Below are 6,675 nucleotides of genomic sequence, written 5' to 3'. Positions count from 1 at the left end.
GAGAAAATGACATTTAGATGTCACTAAACAATTCATCACCTTTGGACTTGTGCATGTGTGTAGGAAAAAAATGTATGTTGAAAAATGAACTTTGAAAGTATTTATCAAGGCATTGGTTTCATTAATATAACATATGGTAATATATTATTAAGCACTGATACATGAGCAAATTTATACATATGTCTAGGCTTCTTGCAGTTAAGAGGAAGAAATATTTAGTTCAGCTTTAATACCCAATTATAGTTACGATAGTAAAGTTGTCTAGTAGTACAACTAATATTAGTTTCATAGTCTATAAAGTTACTGCCGATAGTGTTTTCCATGGACCAGCAGCATTGATGTTTCCTTGGAAGTGGTTAGAAATGCAGATTATGTGGCTCCAACCTACATCTATTGAATCAGAACCTAAAGTTTAACAAGATTTCTAGGTAATTCATATGAGCAACAAAGTTTGAGAAGCACTGGTCTAATGGATACTTAGAGGTCTTGTGGCACAAAATTTTTACTAACTAAATATGTGAAGGTTGTCTAAATGACAAAAGTGTAATTAATATCCACATTAAAAAAGTCTACATTTATAAGTTTTATTGTTTACAAACTGGAAAATTACTTAAAATAAGCTGTGTGTACAAATGTTTTTAAATTGATAGTGTGTGATAAAAATGTATTAGTGTGTTCAGAATTGAATACTGGTAAAATCTGAAAAGATATGTGAAAATCAATTATAATTGATTTAATAATATTCAATAATAATTTCAGATATGAAAACTAAAACTATATCATAGTACCTATTATTATATTTTAGCCAAAATTAAAATTATATCTAACTTATTGAAGTAATGCATGTGAGAAGAGATGGAAAGGCCTGTTGCAGCAACTGAAATTACATCTCATTTCATTTAATTATATCAATAAGGAAATGAGAAAAATGGGTTGGTTGTATATGGAACTAGCAGAAATCATGCACATAAATAAACAGGTGAACATGACTAACATTTGTGACACCTAGCTAACACTCTGTGATTTATATAATTCCTGGCATTGCAGAGAACTTTTTTTCAGGTTTAACAAAAAGAGGTCTAGCAAGAATTCTGCCATGGTAGGAGACAGAGAGGCTTATTTTGAAAGAACACACCAAGGTGGGTGTGATGTAGGTATTCTCAGGCTTTAGGCGGAATGTTGCCGCAGCAGTTCCCATTCCATCATCCTCTCAAGGTCTTCTCCAGCCACCTTTGTTCCCACATTCTCAGTAAAAGTGCCATTGTGTCTTATTGGCTCACAATCTTCTTGTTTGGCTAGGTAAGTCCATTCATGGTCTGAGAGTTGGAGAGGAATAGATCTTTAAACAACCTCCCCCCTATCCCATCTAAAAAAAAAGAAAACGGGGCTGCTATTGCCAAAAGAATGTGTAATGGTTTCCTGTTAGGCAATAAACAAAAAATATTCAGTAGAGTAGGATTCATAAAAGTAGAGCAAAATTATCGCAAAAAAAAAGATATTTCACTTTTTATAATGCAAATCTCTTATCATTTGATAAGAGACCCTATCAAATATAAGACTTTAAGGAAGTTGCTCTGGCACCAGGTAAATATCTTATGGGACTGAGAATAATTATGGGATTGGTTATAATTATCTTACAACAAATGGAGTTCTTTAAGAATATATTTATCATTGGAAACCATTCCAATAACGGAGCATTAAAATTTAATTTGCCAAAGAGTCTCATGCATTCATGCAGTTTAATGGAGAAAATACAGGATAAAGATTTATATGACCTGGCTTCTTGACTTTTATTTATTTATTTATTTTAATTAAGTTTATTGAGGTAACATTGATTAATACAATTATATAATTTTCAGGTATACATTATAATTTGACATCTGTATATTCTATTGTGTGTTTACCACCCAAAGCCATTTCCTTCAGCTACCATATATTTTTAAATAGCAAGTTTCTTGGTTGCCATTCCTTTATTTGTTAAGTGAAGCTATTGGGGGAAGACATTTAAGATCCCTTCCAATTTTGTAAAATATTGTGATCAGATATTCTGAGTGGCCCAAATTAAATTAATATTAAGCATAACAAAATCTTCTATATAGAGAGCAGTATTAACATGATGATTATTTAATGTTTATTTAAAATTTATATATACAGGTACAGCACATAGATCAATGTCGTAAGCATTTTAGATTCCTAAGAAGGTTATAAATTATATAAATTTTCTAATAATTTCATCATAATTCATTATTAGAAAGACAAATATAAGAAAAATAAATTATTGTCTCAAGATTTCTGAGTAAGGAAAGTAGCAAAATGCGAATAGAAACTGATAGTACTTATTTCTAAGACTTTTAAATCATATGATGAAATAACCTTGAGATATTTTAAAGTAATCTTACTTATTATTTATTTATACGTTGGTTAAAATGATTAGTTTAGAAAATGTACTGTTTTTTTATGAAACTACCTCTGATCAGTTATTGGATTACTAGCGTAACTCAATATTTTGAATACATAGAATACAGAGTGATTACACATTAATTATTGGTTGAACAGTACAATGGAACTAGATAACTACCCAAAGAAAGCAGTCTATAAAAAGTTGGGCCTTGAAAATGTCATTTGCTAAAGCTATGGTTTCTAAAAACATTTTAGTTGAATATGTCTATTTGTAAAAATACGTACATACCAACATGCATATATAAAATATCTTTAGGGGTGTACCTATATATATTTATTTGTGAGTTACATATAAATGTCCTTGTCCTATATTATGTATATTATAAGATATGCAAGGCTGAAATTTAAAAGGATAAGATAATGACAAAATAACCGATATTTAAAAAATATATATTTACTTTCATTCATGGTATAAACATTTTCATTCTGGCTAAAACATAGAAATGGAATAATGCTGACATTTTTGTAAAGTAATAGACTATGAATCAATTTTTTTTAAAAATTAGCTTAACGCTTTGAAATGTAGGAATTGAAAGTCTGGTTCTAAAGTTTGATTTATTGGTTTTAATGGCTATTATAACTGAAAAAATGAGTCCTCACAAAGTTTTATAGATCCAAATGAAGAAAGAAAATTGTTGACAAAATTATGCCAAGACCTTATTGAAATCCAGTTGATGAATTTCCATCTCAATTGAAGTCAATCATTTATTCTTCAACAATTATAAGGTATTAGACATATATTCTTAACAAATGGGTTTAAAATCCTGTCAAACATTTTACGTAATGAAAATATTTCTAAACATCCACTTTTACTACATTCTTTTCATAGCATTAATTTTTTTTTTTTTTTAAACATAAATCACTATGTTTTCATTTGCCATGATATAATCAGCAAACCTGTGTGTGGCATAAGTGACATTTATGGTCACCACTATTTCAATATAAAGTATTATAAAGATACACTGTGTTTTAAAAGTTATGTTTTCAAATAATTAACTGTTTTGACAGCATCCTGTCACACTTGGAAAACTGGCTTCAAAATCTTTGTCATAATATTTTGCCTATGATTAATGTAAACAGTGACTTTCATGTGTGGTTCTATTACTGCATCCAAGTTTTGCTATTTTTTTTTATTCCACTCAAATTTACACTGTGTCGTTTGTATATAGTCTTTCCTTAAAATATTATTTTTTAAGAAACTAATTTGATGATTATAAGGTTATAAATTCTCTAATGCAACTTTGTCTTAATGGTTAATAATAAAAAGTAGAACATGTATTTTATTGAAACAATTTAACCAATACCCCAATCTGAGACAGGTATGTTTGAGTCAGCTGTGTAGCAATACTACCAGTTATAAAAGAATGAAAGTAATGATGATGGCATACAGGTTTTTTCAGTAAACAAGGTCATGGTGGTAAATTATACCTCTAACAAAGATAGGCAGTATGGAAATGTGTAATGATCACATAGATTTTTCAGTTTCTTTCTTTCTTTTTTTTCTTTTTTCTTTTTGAGAAATGAAGTAGGATATCTCTTTTGTGTAGTTTTATGGAAACATTGAAATTCTGAAGTGACATAATTTTTGAAGACGTCTTGAAATTTTCAGTTTCTGAAAAAGGTGGAACAGGAAATGTTTTCTTAATGGTACACTTATCCCTTATGGTTTAAGTAACGTGAAAGAGGACTGCCTATATTTTATACATTTACATGTATATAGCTATAATAAAATACAGACTTTCTTGAATTCAGTTGGAAATTTGGCTGCCTTCCCAGCAAAAGGCAAGTATATAAAAACTGACTTTCCTCATCTGTTAAACAAGTTGGCCTCCTCAACCCTTAATACATATATATTTTCAGTGATAACATATTTTTTTACTCTATTTGTTAAAGTCACCTGCAGAAAAACAATCTATGTTTTGACTGTGGTAATTAGCATTATGTAGTCTTGTGTTACAAACTATACTTTTATAGAACAAAACCAAATTCTCAGTCACTATATAAGCAATGGTCAGTTGCCTTTTTCTGGAATACATTTTCTGTGTCGTGCCTTTCCTTATTTCATTAGTTAAAGTTCATGTCCTCATTATTTTTATATTTCATTTAACAAATATGCATATTTTATAGGATATGTTATAATACTAAATGGGAGACTTTGTGGGAATATATAAAATTATTGAGGAGAGCCAGCACATTTTAGAATAAAGAGGACAAGCTTAAAACCGGATAAACTCTGAGCTTGAAACTTGAACTTATCACTTTCTAGCTGTGAAAATTTAGGAAAGTTGCTTAACTTCTCTACACAACTGAGAAGGAGGGGTGTTAAGAAAATTAAATTATAATGTACAGAAAGAGATCCTCATAGTAGATAATCAAGAAGTTATATGTATATCTTACAATTATAAGATTCAAAGAAAATTTGAACCAATTTAATTATTTTGTTTTACTTTTACTATAATAAATATGGCATTTATTTTGTGTAGGAAGTCGAAGCATTCCAAGAAAGGTCACCAACTGTAAATATATTGTCCTTTAAAATAGGCAGCATGATGTGCTTTAGTCAGGTAACAGTCAAGAAGTCAAACACAGTTTTGACTTTTAATCTTCCTCTTTAATTACTAAAAATGCATTGCTTTCTAAGCAGATATCAAGTAATAATTATTATTTTTTCTGAAATATTGCATGCCAACAGTTGTTATTTTACTCAATGTCTCTCTGTTCCTCAAGCAGTATTTGGCTGCTTAAGAAAGACTCTTATTAATAGGGTAAAGTTATCTTAAAAGATATATGTAGGGAGAGAGCAAATATTGGCTCTAATAGTCATAGCCACTTATCAACTGTTTTTTCTTTTACAGTTCTCACCGTTAGGAATTGACTCCCTGGTGTCTGTTATCCACTGTACAGTTATGTGATTATTTTAAGCTGCAGCCTTTTCAACTTAAAGCTAATCTTCTTTCTACACGAAAAAGAATTTTTTGTGTTTCTCACAAAAAGAGCCATTATGAATTTTTTGAGACCTCAAGTGTTTTGAGTTATTAAGATTGCAAGATGAAGTGTTTATTGGAGGGTGTCTGGTTGCTAAGATGAATATGTTGGCAATAAAGTTTCAAAACAATGCTGTAGCAAGTGTTGTTTAATTTAGTTAGAGAGAAAATAGTCACTGTTAATGTACTGCAGCATTTAATGACACCTCTGTGTGTATAAAAGCCAAAAAAAAAAAAAAAATACCTTCATTAGTTAAAAAGATAGAAATGACTTTGGGTCCCACTTAGTAGCATTATGTATTCTGTTTGAACTTCTAGCATGTATAATTTTCTTTTGTTAAAGATGTAATTGGTCAGCTAATCAGCAAAGGTTTATTGCATACCTTTTCTGCAGTGTATGTTGTGGTAGTTATGCAAAATACAAAGATTGTAAGACAATGTAACTAGCTTCCTATCACATTGGAAAGATAAATTCTCTACATAAAATAGCAATATTAAATGATATATGAGTAAATGATGAACAACATTTCCCAAAGTACTCTACAAAATATTATTTCCTTGAAATGCTCTGAGGAAAACATTCTATGGCCAAATATGTTTGGGAAATGTGGCCCAATACAGATTTACAGTACACTCTAGCATATTAAAGAGTCTGAGAAGGCCTGCAATAAAGAAGCCAGTGAAGTTATTCGGACAAGCAATTTTCCAAACTTATTTTGACCATTTTCTGAGTATCACCCATAAGAATACACTTTAGGAAATTCTTCTTGATTTAGACTCTACTTAGTCCAACAGATGTCTCCTTAAAGGATGGAAAAGCTTACTTTTTATGATGAAATGCTGATTAAAAACAGTATCCATTAAAAAAATACATTATTGAGGGCAGTGGAGAGTGTTATAACTTTTCAAGAGAAAAATTTGGTAAAACATGCAAAATATAAAATATACATGCCCTTTGGTTTAGTAATCATACTTCTAGAAATTTACTCTTGGTCAAAAACTCTTAATGACTAAGCCTTGCCTCTGAACTAGAGATAATATCAGCATGCCATTTAATATCCTCCACATTTCCCAATACACCTTGGGATATACCAGCATACACAATATGTGCTGCTGAGATGAGGAATAGAGACAGATTTATGGAAAATTTGGAAAATGATTCATGGAGCAGGTGAGACTTAGCCACAGTGGATAGGCAATATTTTGATAGAAGAAGAAACATCATTCTATA

General features: G+C 30.1%; 1 protein-coding gene across 3 annotated transcripts in view; it reads left to right on the top strand.

Annotated features, from left to right (window-relative positions):
* Positions 1-6,675, top strand: part of GRIK2 (glutamate ionotropic receptor kainate type subunit 2) — a 580,378-nt gene that overhangs the window by 101,334 nt on the left and 472,369 nt on the right. The window lies entirely within an intron of this gene.

The sequence above is a fragment of the Pteropus vampyrus genome, unplaced genomic scaffold, assembly GCF_000151845.1.
Source record: "Pteropus vampyrus isolate Shadow unplaced genomic scaffold, Pvam_2.0 Scaffold58, whole genome shotgun sequence".
Taxonomy (NCBI): domain Eukaryota; kingdom Metazoa; phylum Chordata; class Mammalia; order Chiroptera; family Pteropodidae; genus Pteropus; species Pteropus vampyrus.
Note: the sequence above shows the minus strand (reverse complement) of the source record. Positions and strands in the feature narration are given on the sequence as shown.